Raw genomic sequence first — 19791 nt, 5'->3', positions numbered from 1 at the left:
CATAAGCAGTTTGGTGACTCGTGCATACAACGTCTAACTAAGATTCTGGGCTGTCCTGTGGTGAACTGCTCTAAATAATAAAGCCTGTCCTGCATGTTGTCTGTTTTAGTTTCTATTCCTTGCTCAAATGCCTTAAGAAAGGATCTAAAATGCAAAGGGTCACCACTAAAAACAGGTATCTCTATAGATGGAAGGAGTGACTGCCTCTGTTGCTTTATAAGCATCTCTGTAATTTCATTCTGCCTTTTCATGATCTCTGTTAAAGCGCTACTATGGCTATGGACATCAGCTTGAGAAGGAATTTGCCTTGGGCTTTCTCCTTCTAGTTTAACTTTTGATGTTACATTAGTAGGTGTATCTAGGGGCATTGACACAGGTGAAGGAACTGAAAACGGTTTTGGGTTCCTTGAGTCTTTTGAACTGTAGCAGCAGGTATGAATGCAGTGGATGTTCCGGAACATGCTGTATCCTTGGAATAATGACTTTGCTGATCTTGTGCAAAGGTGTAAATTTGCATTTTTGCATCAGCTTTCATCAACTTAGTTCTTAAAGCCAATGCTTCTTTCCGTGCTTTTAATTGGACCTCTTCCAGTTCGAGCGCATGTTTTTCTTGCAGCGCGTCCACTTCCATGTTCAGAGCGGCTCTTTCCACCTCCGCTTCTATCAGCGCCACTGAAGCTGCGCGGGAGCTTTTACTCCGTGCACTAGAAGCTTTACTGGGCGCTTCACTAGCAGTCTTGCAAAGAGGTTTAGCTGCGGTCCCAGATAGTCTTTCAGAAACGTTAATTGTTTGATGCTCTGTCTGTAAGACACTGTCATCTGGCCCAATGTCATGATCATAAGATACCACATTTGCTACGTCAGACGCTGAATTTAATCCACCCGTTTGCACATCAGGGTCAGCATTAATCCAAGTTTCAATTTCATCCACGAATTCTTTAAAGCTGATCAGTTTTGGCTCATACCAATCACCATGATCTATTTCCTTTTCTTCATTGCTCAGCAGTCTTTGAATTGAAGATTGTCCATAAACTCTCCCAAATAATTATTAAACATTTTCATATGCTCATCTATGGAGAGTTTTGATTCTCCAGCATCAATTAGGACATGGATGTCATTTCTTTTTCTTGTCAAAACGCCGAGTTTGGCTCTGCGCTTTTAAATCAAATTAAAGAGTTCTCTTTCCTTTTGGATTCCTTCATCCTGTTCCTCCATTTTAACACAAAATTTGTTTCACTAGATCCAACAGATAATTGTCCAGTACCAATGTTACACATTGCAGCTGCTCATTCTAACAAAGTGTTGCATTTACTCACGAACTTTGTGTGTCTTTTCCAAGTCCATTCCATGTAAATCCAACCATCCAAGTCCAATAATTCAATCTTCCAAGCTTTTTCCTTTCCGAGGGGATCCAAAATAATGTTTTGACTTAAATGTCACGGCCTTTCTGTTTCCAAGCCAAAATAGTAAAAAAAAAAAAAGGCTGTCGGTGGCAACAGGTGGTCCCGCTTCTTGAACGTACTTCCGACTTTATTGTTTGAAAAATATCTTTTTATTTCTTGCAAAATTATACGCAAAATAATAACCAACAAATTCCTACAACTTTGATGTAAACAAAAGTTGGCTTAAACTCATCTTACAAAGACAAAAAGTGGTCGAAAAATAATTGTAAAAAACCTCCCGTCATCACACCAGACATTTTTTCAACAAGGGCCATACAATGTGTTCTTAATCTCTTAAATTACTGGGAGGGGCAGCTGCTGACGAATAATAATAATAATACGTCATCAATGCTGAGGCATTATAGAGCCAAACACAAGAACACTCAGCTTCGTGCCACCAATCAAGGTCAGCATAACATAGATATACAGGGGTTGGACAATGAAACTGAAAACCCTGTCAATTTAGTGTGGGAGGTTTCATGGCTAAATTGGACCAGCCTGGTAGCCAGTCTTCATTGATTGCACATTGCACCAGTAAGAGCAGAGTGTGAAGGTTCAATTAGCAGGGTAAGAGCACAGTTTTGCTCAAAATATTGAAATGCACACAACATTATGGGTGACATACCAGAGTTCAAAAGAGGACAAATTGTTGGTGCACGTCTTGCTGGCGCATCTGTGACCAAGACAGCAAGTCTTTGTGATGTATCAAGAGCCACGGTATCCAGGGTAATGTCAGCATACCACCAAGAAGGACGAACCACATCCAACAGGATTAACTGTGGACGCAAGAGGAAGCTGTCTGAAAGGGATGTTCGGGTGCTAACCCAGATTGTATCCAAAAAACATAAAACCACGGCTGCCCAAATCACTGCAGAATTAAATGTGCACCTCAACTCTCCTGTTTCCACCAGAACTCTCCGTCGGGAGCTCCACAGGGTCAATATACACGGCTGGGCTGCTATAGCCAAACATTTGGTCACTCATGCCAATGCCAAACGTCGGTTTCAATGGTGCAAGGAGTGCAAATCTTGGCCTGTGGACAATGTGAAACATGTATTGTTCTCTGATGAGTCCACCTTTACTGTTTTCCCCACATCCGGGAGAGTTACGTTGTGGAGAAGCCCCAAAGAAGCGTACCACCCAGACTGTTGCATGCCCAGAGTGAAGCATAGGGTTGGATCAGTGTTGGTTTGGGCTGCCATATTATGGCATTCCCTTGGCCCAATACTTGTGCTAGATGGGCACTGCCAAGGACTACCGAACCATTCTTGAGGACCATGTGCATCCAATGGTTCAAACATTGTATCCTGAAGACAGTGCCGTGTATCAGGATGACAATGCACCAATACACACAGCAAGACTGGTGAAAGATTGGTTTAATGAACATGAAAGTGAAGTTGAACATCTCCCATGGTCTGCACAGTCACCAGATCTAAATATTATTGAGTCACTATGGGGTGTTTTGGAGGAGCGAGTCAGGAAACGTTTTCCTCCACCAGTATCACGTAGTGACCTGGCCACTATCCTGCAAGAAGAATGGCTTAAAATCCCTCTGACCACTGTGCAGGACTTGTATATGTCATTCCCAAAACGAATTGACGCTGTATTGGCCGCAATTAGTACACCATACTAATAAATTATTGTGGTCTAAAACCAGGTGTTTCAGTTTCATTGTCCAACCCCTGTATGTCACGCTGTGTAAGGTTTATTTGCCGTTGTCAGTAGTCTAGGACAACAGGTTTCACTTCATCTCCCTCCTCTTGGTCTCATGGGAATTACCTTGAAAGCTATTGAAACAGTTATAAGGAGAACTGTTACTGTTACTTACAAATCAGCAGCCTGTGGTGGGATGTAAACGCCAGCCAGAGCAAATGAGGGGAGCTACCTCTGTGAAGAAAGGGATTTACAGTTTATAGAAAATTACTCCAGGTGAGTTCTAACGTCTTCTGAAACACTGTGACATCAGTTCACCATCCTGTGTTTTTGTAAAAGCATATTTCACCTTTACTTCTTTTCCCCGAGACCTCTTGCTGCAGTCAACTTGAAACAGCTGGAAGCTTCGCATTTGAAGTGCGCTGTCTGGGAAGTGTTTGCCACACCAGCTTTCGATGAAGCAGAGGGCAGCAGACCCACGGAAGAGCAAGTTCCTTGTTCTGAGAATAAGCAGCTCGTCTGTTCAGTTTCCCAGGAAACGAACATTCGCCAGTTGGATTGATGGGAGCGGAGTAAGCAGCATCTTCTCTAAATCCCACAGAGATCGATGAAAACTAGAGAAAAACTGCTCAGGAGCTGCCTGATACTTAGAAGTTGCTAACTGGTAAAAGTGATCGTAGAATAGCAGCATGTCGGGGTCTGGGAGTATTGTGTTTGTGCTTTTCCTGCATGCCATTAACTTTGCTTGGTCCATAGAGGGCACCGTTGCTCCTTGGTGCGAGTGGACAAGTGTTAACCATCTCCTGATTGCTGACTGGGGGTATTTAAGCCTGAAGCTACCAGCACTTCATCGGCTGAGTGTTAACCTACAGTGGTAACAATCTCTAGCCCAGATCTAAGCTTGTTCCTAGTTTCTCTAATGGTGCGTTCACACCGAACGTGGATTCTGCAAATGTTTTGCGTTATTTGTGTGCTGTTGCTCGCTTGACATTTCGCATACAATCCACGTGGCCAGATGTCAACAAACGGCAACGCTTCGCCGCTTCATCAAATAGAAGGAGCTTCTATCTGCTGCTTGCTGGTTTCAACTGAACATGGCGGACATGGATTTCACGGATAATCACGGTGTTTTACTTGTGGAGAGCCGATAAACGCCGCCGACGTCAACGTCCCTGGGTTCACATGATTCTTCAGCGACGGGAACAGTTCGGAGAGTACCACCACCTACTCCGGGAGCTGCGTCTGGATGACGGTCAATTTCAGCGGTACTTCCGTCAATCCAGGACCCAGTTCGAAGACCTGCTGTCCTGCGTTGGGAGACCTCCGGGACACCAACTACCGGCGCTATATGCCTGCTGCCAAACGTCTGTCCATCTGTCTTCGGTGAGTAAATAAATCTCAGCTAGTTAGTTGAGTCATACAACTCCGGCTTGCCGCACACTGAAAAGAGCTTCTTCTCCGCTACAGGCCTTCACCCTACGTAACAGCCACATCCAGTCCCTGATTGGTTGACGTGAATTTAGAAAATAGTTCAGATTTTTCAACTAGTCCATTGCTCTCGCTTTGCTTGGCGCGCCTTTCGCACCGCGTCCTTTGTCTCCTTCGCACCGCCTCGCGCCGCTCCGCTCCTGAACGCATCTCTACATAGGGATAACATGTAATGGTGCGTTCACACCGAACGTGGATTCTGCGAATATTTTGCGTCATTGTGTGCTTTTGCCCGCTTGACATTCTGCGTGAAATCCGCGTTGCCATTTGGCAACAAGCAGCAACGCTTCGCCGCGTCATCAAATAGGAGGAGCTTCCATCTGCTGCTTGCTGGTTTCAACTGAACATGGCGGACATGGATTTTACCTGTGGAGAGCCAAAGAACGCCGTCGACGTCCCTGGGTTCACCAGATTCTTCAGGGACGGGAACAGTTCGGAGATTACCACCACCCACTCCAGGAGCTGCGTCTGGATGACGGTCGATTTCAGCGGTACTTCCGTCTATCCAGGACCCTGTTTGAAGATCTGCTGTCCCGCGTTGGGAGACGAATCGGCCTCCGGGACACCAACTACCGGCGCTGTATCCCCGCTGCTGAACGCCGGTCCATCTGTCTTTGGTGAGTAAATAAATCTCAGCTCAGTAAAAAAACAGCCAATTTTTAATGTCCACATCTCCTAAATATAAGCTATATGTGCCTAAACATAACCAGGTCAGGTCCTTTCTGTACTTGTCTCGGTAAAAGTAATTAGTTGAGTCATACAACTCTGGCTTGCCGCACACCGCCACTATGATCTGGTCCTCCATCTTCACTGACAACCGCTTCTTCTCCGCTGTGGTCTTTCACCCTACGTCACAGCCACATCCAGTTCCTGATTGGTTGACGCGACGTGAATTTAGGAAAAAGTTCAGATTTTTCAACTCATCCATCCTCTATTTCTGTTAAGATGATTTTCTGCTTACAGCTAATACAAATATGATGTTTAAGATTAAAAATTTACATCAGACCAATTAAAAAAAACATTTTTAGTAAAGAAAGGTGAGCTTAGTAAAACGTTTGTTTAATACCTCTTTAAAGGTTATTATTTTCAAAAGGTACCTTTTTAATATGAAAAAACTGAGCCTCATTGGAACATATCTTCTAATTTATTGAATATGACTAAGTATATTTTTAAACACCTCTAATTTACCTTATTTTTCTCCATATAGTATGTCAGAGTTTTTCTTTGGACTGGTTTTTCACTCATTGCCTGTCCAATCTAAATACTTTATTTTGGATTTAGTTCATATTTCTGGACATGAATTACATGTGTTTGTTTAGTAAAGAGCTTTGAGCTGATATTTGTTGTGAACTAGTGCTATATAACTAAAGTGAACTGAATTGTTGGTTTAAGCAGATAGTAAGTGTAGGTCATGTTTTTGGAAAGATTTGATAAAATAACATAAAAAAACTAAATCTAACTCAACCTAAAGTTGGGACTTTACTTAAATAGATCACACAAAAGTAATCTTTTTTGTAAAGAAGTATTTGTGCATTCTGAATTACACTATAGGGCAGCGACCATCTGTAATAAAGCAGCTTTAGAGGTTCATTTGCGTACAGATTTTTGGTGAGGTCTTTGTCACATTGGGGTTTTGGGGTGGACCGAAGCGCAAACAAGAGCTTGGCAGCAGCATTGTGAATAGATCCAGAGATTTATTCAAAGTTCACAGAAGTAACAAAAACACACTGCAGGTACTAACCAGTCAGATCCAAAAACTTACATTAGACACTGCAGGAACTCATGGCAAGAACGAGGGTAGTGCAGAGAGTTGTGAACGAGTGTGAAATGAGGAACCAGCAAAGGACAATGAAACAAAACCAACTAATATACAGAGCGAGAACAAAGGCAGGTAATCAAGGAACTAAGAACAGGTGTGACAAGGAGGCAGCAAGGCAGAGGGAACAGGGGAAAACAATACATAGATTAAAACATGACGAGGGACTAATAAACACTGAAACGAATCTATAAACAAATAAGAGAATAATCACGAACCGAGAAACTAGAGGGAACATAAGAAACACCATAACCTAAGAACGAACAAGGAACCCACAAAGCAAACCCGATTACAGAGTAACAAAACCTAACACCACACAGACTGAACTGACAGGAAGGGAAGCAGAGAACATGAGGACTAGGATTTAAACAAACAAAATGTAAACAATAAGTAAACACAACCTAACCAGAGGGGCTGGAGAAGATAAACAGAGCACAATAATAATAATCATGATAATAATAGCAATAATGACAACAAAGAGAAAATCATACTAAGTCATAACTAAGAAAGATAACACTAGCTAAAGGAGCTATGAACAAGGAGGGAGAGAAACACAACCTAAGACTCAAAATAACTGAGGAGAAAACAAAACACAAAGCCATCACAGAGTCCAAAAGGTGACACCCTGACAGTCTTAACATAAAAAACATCACTAAAGTGTAATGAAAGCCACTCCATTGTGTAATCATTAATCTCATAAAAAGTTGATGGCTTGCACAGTGGAGGCTCTCTTCATCCAGGGAGAATCTTTCCTAATCACAAAACCTAGCGATGTCGAAAATGAGTAGCTGTCTGTGATGCACCAGTAATAAGCCGTCGTGGTTGTAATGAGGTGTTATTCAAGCAGGTTTTTCTCAATGTAATTTATGTGCCCATGCATAGGTAATCTGAAAGTTATTAGGGATATTTGTCCATGATTGAATAAGTTAAAGTCTCAGCAACACCTTGAAACAAGTGGGTGAAAATGTAATCGCAGTTTTGAAACACTTCTGTAAGTGTATAAAAGAGCTTCAGCATCCAAAGAGCGACACTACAGCCTCTTCACTCGTCTCTGAGAAAGCCAGCTGAAGGTGTGAGGATGTATTTAGTATTGCTTTGGTATGGACCAATTTGCTGTAAAGAAAATAATTTGTAATATTCTGTTCCAACAGGTGAGATCACTGTAACCATGCTGAAGGTAGCACTTGTTCTTGGATGCCTCCTGAGCCTCATTTTGGCTGACCCTGTAAGTATAACATTATCATGTTTAATTATACAAAAATGAGCATGTATATATATATATATATATACACTCACTGGCCACTTTATTAGGTACACCTTGCTAGTACCGGGTTGGACCCCCCTGCCTTCAGAACTGCCTTAATCCTTCGTAGCATAGATTCAACAAGGTACTGGAAACATTCCTCAGGGAGTTTGCTCCATATTGACAAGATAGCATCACACAGATGCTGCAGATTTGTCAGTTGCACATCCATGATGCGAATCTCCCGTTCCACCGCATCCCAAAGTTGCTCTACTGGATTGAGATCTGGTGACTGTGGAGCCCATTTGAGTCCAGTGAACTCATTGTCATGTTCAAGAAACTAGTCTGAGATGATTCGTGCTTTAAGACTTGGCACATTATCCTGCTGGAAGTAACCATCAGAAGATGGGTACACTGTGGTCATAAAGGGATGGACATGGTCAGCAACAATACTCAAGTAGGCTGTGCTGTTGACACGATGCTCAATTGGTACTAAGGGGCCCAAAGTGTGCCAACAAAATATCCCCCACACCATTACACCACCACCAGCAGGAACCGTTGATACAAGGCAGGATGGATCCATGCTTTCATGTTGTTGATGCCAGATTCTGACTCTACCATCTGAATGTTGCAGCAGAAATTGAGATTCATCAGATCAGGCAACATATTTCCAATCTTCTTTGTCCAATTTTGGTGAGCCTGTGCAAATTGTAGCCTCAGTTTCCTGTTCTTAGCTGAGGAATGGCACCCGGTGTGGTCTTCTGCTGCTGTAGCCCATCCGCCTCAAGGTTCGACATGTTGTGCGTTCAGAGATGCACTTCTGCATGCTTTGGTTGTAACGAGTGGTTATCTGAGTTACTGTTGCCTTTCTATCAGCTCGAACCAGTCTGGCCATTCTCCTCTGACCTCTGGCATCAAATCTGCAATTTCTGAAATACTCAGACCAGCCCGTCTGGCACCAACAACCATGCCACGTTCAAAGTTTCTTAAATCACCTTTCTTCCCCATTTTGATGCTCGGTTTCAACTGCAGCAGATTGTCTTGACCATGTATACATGCCTAAATGCATTGAATTGCTGCCATGTGAATGGCTGATTAGAAATTTGCATTAACAAGCAATTGGACAGGTGTACCTAATAAAGTGGCTGGTGATTGTATATAGACACTTACTATAATTATGGAAAATAGTATTATGCAATTAGGCTTAATGTCAAACCTTTTACAGATGGAGCACCAGCGTTTTGCCCGCTCTAGTTCTGGTTCTAATTCTGATGAGGTGAGTGTCCTCTATGCCTAACTTTAAAATCGCATCTGAGCATCAGTTACTGTATCAGTAGCTGGAAAGACCTCTGTTCTGTGTGATGATAAACTTCCTGGTTTTCTTGAAGACAACCACCAGGACTACGACCACAGTAGCAGGTGCAACGACTACATCAACCGCATTATCACTGGCCCAGGTCATTGCCCTTCTTCAACAACTACTAAGGCAGATATGATCAAGTGAGTGACAACAAGTTAAAGCACATTTTTGACATTACTTCTGTATATGATCATTGATATTTGACTTAGTCTGATACTCATCTGTTTTTGATTAAGTTGTTGAGTGTATAGTGAATCTGACTATTTGACCTCATCTCATTTCAGATTGGAAGCCTGCTGTTTTACCCAGAATGCTAATTCAGTCAACAGTTGGGGAAATAGTATTCCTCATTGTATGATAACCTAAAAAATAAACCATTTCAATGCAAATTCTTCACTGCGTTTTATTTTTCATCACAACTCTATAGCCATAGTATCTTTCATTTGATTTTGCACTCCATCTTCATCACATGGATGCTGACTTTAAGAGCATCAGTACAAAATGGTTACTGCTAAAAGAGGAGAGTATGTAGTGGATAGCAATAGTTAATCTTTTCTCAGTTATAGAGTTTTTATGTATATGAAATGATATGATCATCTGGATCCTACAAAGATAAATCTAATTACAGGTAAAACAGAAAGTCCATCATAACAGAATTAATAAGTTCACAAGTAAAAAATAACATCCAACCAATTTCACTCAGAATTCAAGAAATACAAATTAACACTTAAGGTGGTTTTTGAAAGACATGAGTTATATCTTTCAGAGTGATGTGGTGATCTTTGTTTAAAAACAGCAAAGCAGATTTAAAAGCCCTTATGAAGAGCAGCACCAGGCACACACACTTCCATCAGTCTCTTCTTCAAACCCAAACCTGACATCACTTGCTTACTCAGGTCAGTTTTCTCAACTATATTTTTACACTCCCCTCTACTGTTGAGTCTGAAAAGCTAAACCAAGGAAACAAATCATTTTGGCTTTCAGTCAGTCGTTGAAATTAACAAGCATTACAGGAATGACACCTGTTTTATGACAAAAATCCACTTAGATATTAAAAACGTTAAAGCTTAAACTAATTATATAAATGGCGTGTGCCTGAAACAGTATTGTTTTTACACACAGTTCAGTGAGATCACGTCTTTCCCACAAACAAACCTGGATAATTTTTAATCACTAATTTACCAAGAATAATATCAGTTTGTTTGAAAGTCCGACAATCAGCCCTGTATTAAATAACTCAATATACCCATTATTCAAGTTTTTGAGACAATTTAATCTTGGTCAGGGTCAACAGGGGGCTGGAACGTATCTCTGAGGTTTTCCCTTTCCTTTTTGGAAAATGAATAATATTTACATATCAAACATTGAGGTCATCAAAGGTTATTTTCCTAATTTGAAGATTTGGTGAGGTCCTTTTTTTTCATGTCAATACATAGTGCCTGAAATCTGAAAGAGGGTTTACTTACCTTTTACATTAACTGTACTGTAAAAAATCTTCAGTGGGAAAAAATACAACCATACCCGTGCATTGATTAACACCTTACTATTACTTGCTTCTAGTATGATCAGTGTAAGAAAAAAAAATCTTTTGACTAAAGTCTAAAAATGTCTACTCTCTGTTGAATAGATTATTAAATGATTAGGATATAAATGGGTTTTAAAGATTTTAAAAGATCATGTTCAAGCATAAGTGTGTCCATCAGTGCACTTGGCACCAGGACACCCTAGGCAGGAGGTCGATGATCGGCTTTGTTGTCGTATCATCAGACCTTCCGCCACATGTTTTGGAAGAGGAGAAAGCTGGACAGACTTGGCAGGCCAAGTGCATAGCGGAGCCCTCGGCCAGGGATGTATTCAACTCCCACCTCCGGGAGAGCTTTGACATGTTGGAGACATACAGTCCGATTGGACCGTGTTCTCCGTATCTATTGTCGATGCTGCTGCTCGAAGCTGCGGTGCCTGTCGCGGCGGCAATCCCCGAACCTGGTGGTGGACACCGGCAGTAAGGGACACTGTCAAGCTGAAAAGGAGTCCTATCGGGTGTGGTTGGCTTATGGGACTCCTGAGGCGGCTGACGGGTACCGTGAGGCCAAGCGTGGCATGGTAAGCCTCCCTGGTAAGGATGATTACATATTCTATAAGTACTCATGTGAACAGGCTGGAATTAAACAAGTGGGATCTAACTGGGCATCAACAGTGTCAGATTTTGATCAGATCTGCCAAGCAGTGGAAGTGTTTTGGCACTGTTTGCATCCATAACACTGGCATACACTAAGTCCAAGATTTTGTTGCTTCTAGGGGGACTGTCGATGTACAGGTAAATCCTCATAAAAAAATGTCTCAGACATAATCAAAATAGCTGCGATGGACTGGCGACCTGTCCAGGGTGTACTCTGCCTCTCGCCCATACACTGCTGGAGATAGGCACCAGCTCCCCTGCGTCCCACAATGGAATAAGCGGTAGAAAATGACTGACTGACTGACTGATGATCAAAATAAATAAATGCTTTGATTCTGAAGCTTAGGAACAGTGGGGAGCATTGCCTTACAGGCAATCGCTCCAATAGAGGATGAGGAATGTAAACAGCTACAGAGGATGTGAACTTCCAAGGCTGTTGATAGGGAAACAAACTAAAAATAACCAGTTCAGTGTTTGGGTCAGATAAATTTCTTTACAAATACAGTTAAGCCGAACATGATTAAAAAACTTGGCAGATTTAGGTTTAAAGTAATCTTTTAAATTCATCATTATGCATTTTTCTGCTGTGATAGACTGGGAACCTGTCCAGGGTGTATCCCGCCTCCCGCCCGTAGACTGCTGGAGATAGGCACCAGCTTCCCTGCAACCCACAATGGAATAAGCGGTAGAAAATGACTGACTGACTGATTTTTTTCTGACTGGTAGTAATGTTAACATTTTGGAGGGACCCAGTCAGAGACCTAACTTTAATCTGATTGAGAATCTTTAGAGGGTACAGACAATTACGGTAATGGCAAGGAAGCTTTCCACCCTAAAACACTCATCACCAAAGATAAATCATCAAAAAACATCAGTTGAACACTTAAAAAAGATGGTCAGCAATTATAAGAAGAATTTTACTGCCGTGTGCCTAATGACTGCACAAATTGATATCTGAATGGATATTTTGTTACTGACAAAAAAAGGTAAGGTACCACGATCTGAATGTAACTTTTTTTTAAACTAATACAGTATAGAAAAATGCGCCTATGATAATTTTTGCTTTATTTTGAAAAAACTGCACCATATACTATTTAAGCTTTTATCTGGTCAACACTCTATGGACTACCTTGAGGAGCCTGGCAGCTTGCCATTGCAAAAAAAGAGACATTAATCGGATGTATAAGCAACAAAATTGTGCAATGAAGAAAGAACAAATTTGGAAATATTAAAACCACTCACAATACCAGAGGATACACTGAGAATTACAGAGTATTTCACAAGCTTTTGCATTTGCATCAGCACATTTGAATGCTCAGTTATTAATTATACTGTGGTTTCTTTACTATACTGCAGCTTTTCTTCTTCTTTTATTCAATAATTTAAAAAAAGCTTTCAAGATCTGTTTTTTTGCCACGTGTATTTATACATATTAGATATAAAATACCTACTAGAACAATAACAAAAGAATGGGATAATGAAATACTAAATTATTTGAAAACAAAGAAATGTAAAAATTGTGATTATGAGTAATTTAAATGTAAACAGATGACAACTCTGGAAATTAAGCACATAATAAGGATGAATAAGACATGAAATCAGTTTTTGTGAAAGCTACTTTTGTTTTTATTATTATAAAAAAGTTATTGCACAGGGGCGCAGATGGTAGCACTGTTGCCTTGCAGTAAGAAGGTCCTGGGTTCAACTCCTGGCTTGGGGTCTTTCTGCATGGAGTTTGCATGTTCACCATGTGCATGTGTGGGTTCTCTCTGGATACTTTGGCTTCCTCCCACAGTCTGAAAACATGCCTACTTGGGTTAATTGGTCTCTCTAAATTGCACTTAGGTGTGTGAATGAGTGTGTGCATAGTTGTTTGTGCGGTACCCTGTGATGGACTGGCGACCTGTGAGACATAGGTCCTGCGCCTCCTGCCCATAGACTACTGGAGATAAGCACCAGCTTCCCTGTGACCCACTATGGAAAAACATATAAATGACTGATTTAATTCATTTTTCTATTTGGCTAAAATAATGTAAAGCACCGAATATGACTGGTATTTTTTTTTACATTTGTCTGAGCTCTTTTAAAATATTGTTTAATGTTTTATTCACTGAACTAGTCACAGATTTATTTCTTTGGTCAGCAGTGGCCAAACCTCTGTTAATGTTCTAATGCATTCATATTTCATTATTGCATTATCTATTTCCTCACATCTCCACCTACATACTTGAAATATTGGGCACACAGTTTCTTAATAATTGCAGTTTCACAACTGTCTAATATGCTTGGGAGCTAAATCCACCCAAATGCCAGTGTATAAAAAGCTGAACTGACAAACACACCATTAAAATCGCCTTGACCTGCTCTGGGACAGATTGTGAAGACAAACCTGTAACGACAACTTTTTTTCCTATTGTTTTCTGCATGATCATGAGTTCAATTTACTCATTGTAATCTTAAAATTGTTGTTTTTTATTTTGGCAGGTGATTGGTGAAATAATGCTGAAGGTAGTATTTGTGCTGGGATGCCTCCTGTGTCTCACTCTGGCTTATTCAGTAAGTGCAATATTTATAAAGACTAAATCAATATTTTTTCAATAAGTCTAACAGCCACATAAGACACTTAAATATTTTTTTTATTTTTTTTAACAGGTTGATTCAACATCCAATCGAGTGGAGCGCTCACCTGGGCGCCACCACCCTAATAGGGTAAGTGTCTTGTTTTAGTTTTATTGGAGCAGATCTGTTACAAAATCATTACCTGTTTTCTGAACAGTCTGATTTGTTTTCCAGGGTCATGGTCCTTCAGATGGCAACAATAACCGTCCTTGTATAGACAAAAAGGAACTTCAGAGGATTCTCCAGATTCTGCTTAACACTGCTGCAGCTACCACTACCAGAGCTGCCACTACTACTGCAGCTACCACTACCACAGTGGCAGCTACATAGAGGCTGAAATGAAAGATGAAAGCTAGAAGCTGGACCTTCTATAAGAGGACCATTAATTGTTTAAAAGTATGCTCTATCCCCAGTAAACATGTAAAATGAAATCTATTTGTTCCCTTTACTATTTCCTTAATAAAGAACAAGTGGAAAGCACATGTTCTCCTTGTGTTTGCTAGTCCTGTGAACGTAAAGTGAGTAAATTAAAATTTTTACTCCCGCTGTGCATATTTTTATATTAACATATATAGAGAAATACCAAAATTATCTCATAAACCTTTTACAACTCTGAGGATTGTATAAGGAATGCTGCACTGGAAACTGTTAAGTAAATAAAACCATTTAGAAATAAGTCAGACAATAAATTTAAATGTATGGAATTTGTACATAAACATACAAAAGGCTAAATTACATTTACTTATGTTGCAAACATTGTTTCACATTGTGTCTTTAATCTCTGTCCTCCTTCATTCTGAATTAACTTTGGGTCTAAACAGCTTCATCATGAACAAAAATCTAAAACATTTAAAAAAAGATCCTTGTTCGTTTCAAACAGTTTTATTTAGGTTTGATGTGCTGTTTATAGGCTGCTAACCTTGCATCAAAAACTGTTGATAAGGTGATTCTACAACCACTTGGAAACAGAGGATGGTGCAATTTTCTTTAATAAAAATTAGTCTGTCTGTAGGTTTATTATTCGTCATATGAATAATGTTGAAATATCAGCTCAGTACATGTATACCAAATTTTAAAGATTTAGTGAGAACAAAATATTCAAATTCTCATTTAAAAAACTTATACATTTTGAGACTGGATGAAAATAATAACAAGAAAAAAAGAAAATAAAAAAGAACAACAAGAACAAGAATTATTATTTTTATTATTACTATTATTAGGCCAGGGTGGTTTCACAGTTGTTAGCACTGTTGCCTTGCAGCAGAAGGTTCTGGGATCTTCAGGGAATTTACATGTTTCCCACGTGCATGCATGGGTTCTCTCCTGGTTTTCCTACAGTCCAAAAACATGCGTGTTATGTTAATAAGTCTCTCTAATTTGCCCTTAGGCATGCATATGTATGCATGATTGTTTGTCCCGTGTACCCCTCCTCTAGTTCAATAATTGTTAGATAAGCACCAGTCCTCACATAAAACTGCAAGTATTAGCAGGGCATAGATGTTGGGTGGATGATAAAGCCATTTTAGTGTGTACTCACACTTTAGAAAGGTATGTAAAATGAGCTGCAACATGAGTTGCAGAATTCAGACCAAGAGTGGACTTCTTTACTAATTAACAATAAGAAATAACCTCCCAATGTAATCAAATGACTTTCAGCTAAGTCTGACAAATAAAAGATTTCAAAGCTTTACCTGACTTTGAGGTGTGGCAGGGAACCGAGAACATCTCAGAAATATTAGGAGAGCATGGGGCAACTTCTAAATCAATCTTAACTGTAACAAACACCTTTCAAGTACTTGTTCAAAGTGGAGTGTTGTGTACTTTGGCATAATTTCAAAGGAAAACCTCCTGCAAATGTCCAGACAGCTTCCACTGAAATTCATGAAGAAAAGAGTAATAATAGTATTTATAAAGTAAAAATGAGCTCTATGTTTTATTCACATGATATCAACATATCTATGTTATATTAATTATGGCTTATTGTCTATTGACAATAATTGTGCATAATACCCCATTTGTGAAAACTGTTTTTTTGTGAATGAAATTTCCAGCAGCAAAAAAACAATGTAGTAGGAAATAAAATAGTAAATAAAGCAATAATTAAAATAAAGATGAAAAACTAAATATTCAATAACAAGGAAAAGATTGTTAAATCCCAAATATAAATAAAATTTCCTGAAAACTGAACACGTATGAATGGGTGGTTTAATATAGTGTGTTTATCTGTTGTTTTCACATACATTACTTTAGTAAGGTACAACTAACCTCTCAGTCTGTTAAAACCCTGCCTACAGGGTAGCTTGCAACGTTTCACTGCTACCACTTTCAGCGATGCTATAAAGGAACACCAGATTACTGTGTTGCTGAATTATGATCTTAGCAGAAAATACACAAAATAAATACTCTCTTCACAGGGAGCCCACTATTTAATAACAAAACTTCGAAAGGTCTAAATTGAGCTACTGTCTCACTTTTGATCCGCCAACCATAAACTATCTCGTAATGAAATGGTCTTTCGACAGGGAAAATGAAAGAAAATGCTGATATGCATACTTCATGCATTATCTAAAATTTGCCCCCAAAAACACATTGCAAATCTTTCAACACCCCTGAAGAGAGCAAAAACGCTATTAAAAAAAAAAGTTGGTGAAATGAGCTGTTGTCTTACTTGTGGTCCACCAAAGAAAAACTGCAATGTGATGTAATGAGGTGATCTGGCAGCATGTTTGCACAATGGAGTTTAGAAATTTACTGTGGATAGTTTGGGAGGTATTAAGGGTATTTCACATCTTATCTATGTAATATCATAAAGTCTGTCTTTAATTATGCGCCACACCGTGAAACATGAAAATGTTTCTCAACAGCTTCCCAACATTTCTGCATCTACAAGTGTATAAAAGAGAACTTCAACAACCAAAGTGCAACACAGCCTCTTCACTTGTCTCTGAGAAAGCCTCCTGAAGGTCTGAGGACTTGAATCATTTATTTAAGCTTTTAGTTTTAGTATTTTCTCCACTGAAAAGCTTTGATCACTTAGGTTAATGTGTTGTTTAGAAAGTAATTTGTAATATTCTGCTCCAACAGGTGAGATCACTGTAACCATGCTGAAGGTAGCACTTGTTCTTGGATGCCTCCTGAGCCTTATCATGGCTAAACCTGTAAGTAAAATATTATCACTGTTAACACTATAAGAAAGAGAATATAGAAAGGTACTATTGCTATTTACTGTGATAAGATCTTATGCAAGTAACGTCAAACCTTGTACAGATGGAGCACCAGCGTTTTGCCCGCTCTAGTTCTGGTTCTGGTTCTAACTCTGACGAGGTGAGTGTCCTCTATGCCTAACCTTTAAACCTTATCTGAGCATCAGTTACTGTATCGGTAGCGGGAAAATCCTCTGCTGTGTGTGATGATAAAATTCCTGGTTTTTCTTGAAGACAACCACCAGGACTACGACCACAGTAGCAGGTGCAACAACTGCACCAGCACTGACCCAACTTATTGCCCTTCTTCTACAACTACTAAGGCAGCAATGATCAAGTGAGTGACAAGTTTGTGAGATTTGTATCATTACTACTGTATTCGATCTTTTTGGTGTCAAAATGTATTGAGTCATACTGTTTTCTGTAATTTCAGACTGAAATCATGTCCATTTAACAAGAAGACTGAAACAAGACTGCTTCCACATTCACCATTTGATTTAGATCAGTTCTCACTAATATCTGTAGAGACCTCTAAATAAAGCTCATAATTAAAATGAACTTATTTCTTATTGTTTTATTTTACATTTGAACTTTTAAACATGCAATAAAAAGTTTTTTCTTTATCTTCTATATTTAATTCTGTAAGGTTTTAAAGAGCATTATGGTGTTTTTAACCGCTACTGTTCAGTAGACATTTTAAAAGTTCATATTTATCTACCATTAAAGTTAAGGCCATCCATAGGTTGGTAGCATAAAAAGATCATGCAAGCTTACAAATACATACTAAATGTACTTACTCTATGTCCTTAAAACTCATTTGACCATAACAGCAATGATTACATGTCTATATGAGCATAAGGGTGAAAGGGTCATGTAGTATTTTATTTCCTTTCATGAGACGACAGGATTTTGAGGAAAACATGTGAGAGCTGTTCTTTAGTTAAATTCAGCTCCAGAACACTTTTATCTGCTCTGACTTTAGAAAGCTTTACTTCAGAGTCAGTTTTAGGGGATATTGTTTAAAATGGAGCCCACTCATTGTATTCATGTCTAAAGGCACAAATTAAAAATAATAACCTATTTAGTGATAAAGAACCCATCCGTATATTTTGCAGTACCAGAAATTGCAAAACAAGCTCAGACTATCACATGACAAAATGTGTTTCTTCAAATTTCTTTGTTGGCAACATCAACATACATTTACTGCCAGCTGTTCGGTCACTTGTTAACAAAAGTCACAAATTAGCCACACAACAGAAACTCAATGAATTCAGGCATCCTGACAGAGTAAAGACAATCTGCTAAATAAATACAACAGTAGCTGAAATGACTATTGTTTACAACCAGTATGTGTTGGATACCATAGATGGGTCCAGTGTGTCTCAGTTCAAGCTGGTGATGGTGATCTAGCAGTGTTGGAGACAATTTAGGCTCCTTACAACTAATGGAATAAAACAAAATAGATTGATTTTAAATAATCCCAAATAAGAAATGTATTAGTTGCAGCACCAGACATAAAAATACACCTACTGTAAAAAAAATACATTGACTTTACATGAAAATCTAAAATGTAAATTATACCAAATCAAAGTACAGGAGTGTTGCAGTATAGATGTTATTAGTCTTTGATGCAGCCGTCTAGACTTGATTCCAGACCTTCAATCCTGTGCTGCATGTGTATTCTTTACAATAAAGGCCAGTAGAGCCACAAAAAACTATAACAAAGTACAATGTATATAAATAAAAGTTATTTAGATCTAATAGACCGGACAAAAGAAAAGAACAAACGTGAAAGAGGCAGCCATTTTGCAGTCTGATATAACTGTTGAATAGTGTACCTCCCTGAGCATAGAAACATTTCCTGTACCAGTTGCTACGGTAGTAGTGTTGTAGTAGTTTGTTTGACCAGTTGCTCTGATGTTTGCCCACCATGTGTTAAAGAGGGTAGTCAATGTTATTCATGGTAGAAAACTGTTTGTTCAGTATCTTTTCTTTTTAAGGATTTTTTTTTGCAGCACTAGTGGCCTTGATTTTTGTCACTAGGCAGACAGGAAACTGGGTAAAGAAATGGGGAAGACATGCATAAAAGGTTACCGGGTTTGGGACTCGAACCCAGAACAGCTACGACAAGGACTGAAGCCTCCAGGAAGGGGTCGCATGCTCTATCCCTAAGCACGGCATCCCAGTTTGTTTAGTATCTTGCTTTTTACCACCTTCTCCAAAGAAGCTAGCCTAGAGCCAGCTCATTGCCTATACCCCAGCAAACCACAACAAAGCACACTCCACAACGGACTAAAAAGCACTAAATTAAAAGCCTCCTCAATATAGTTTACAAAACACAGCCTAGTCGCATGTCTCAAAGCAGTCTGATAATGATGTAGAAGCATCATGATTCCATCTTCTATAAATACTCATGTGGACAGGCTGGCATTGAACAAGTGGGATCTATTTGGGCATCAACAGCATCCAATTTTTGATCAGATCTGCCAAGCAGTGGAAATGTTTTGGAACTGTTTGCATCCCTGGTATTGGCATACACTAAGTCCAAGATTTTGTTGCTTCTAGTGGGGCTGTCTATGTACAGATAAAAAAAAAAAGACGTCGCAGCTCTGACGTCACCTGGGAATATAAAACCTGTGGAAAATTAACTTTTGCCATTTCTAGCGTGTCTCACGGTACGATGCATCGGAGGCGCATATCTGCAGAGACAAAAGTTCGCAGGCGAACTTTTCCTTCACACGGCCATTGCCAGAAGAGTTTGAAAGCTGGAATTCTGTCTGATACAAGA

General features: G+C 39.5%; 2 long non-coding RNA genes across 2 annotated transcripts; both read left to right on the top strand.

Annotated features, from left to right (window-relative positions):
* Positions 1 to 7398: 7398 nt before the first annotated feature.
* On the top strand, positions 7399 to 9391 carry LOC124867751. The gene is made up of 5 exons (XR_007038139.1): positions 7399 to 7469; positions 7551 to 7624; positions 8868 to 8918; positions 9031 to 9142; positions 9287 to 9391. It is a non-coding gene; the product is annotated as an uncharacterized LOC124867751 (long non-coding RNA).
* A 7326-nt stretch (positions 9392 to 16717) lies between these two features.
* On the top strand, positions 16718 to 17561 carry LOC124867693. The gene is made up of 5 exons (XR_007038131.1): positions 16718 to 16763; positions 16885 to 16958; positions 17068 to 17124; positions 17238 to 17340; positions 17437 to 17561. It is a non-coding gene; the product is annotated as an uncharacterized LOC124867693 (long non-coding RNA).
* Positions 17562 to 19791: the final 2230 nt, after the last annotated feature.

Source organism: Girardinichthys multiradiatus, chromosome 5 (assembly GCF_021462225.1).
Source record: "Girardinichthys multiradiatus isolate DD_20200921_A chromosome 5, DD_fGirMul_XY1, whole genome shotgun sequence".
Classification (NCBI taxonomy): Eukaryota; Metazoa; Chordata; class Actinopteri; order Cyprinodontiformes; family Goodeidae; genus Girardinichthys; species Girardinichthys multiradiatus.
The sequence above is the reverse complement of the archived record's forward strand: the minus strand, read 5'-3'. Positions and strand labels throughout refer to the sequence as shown.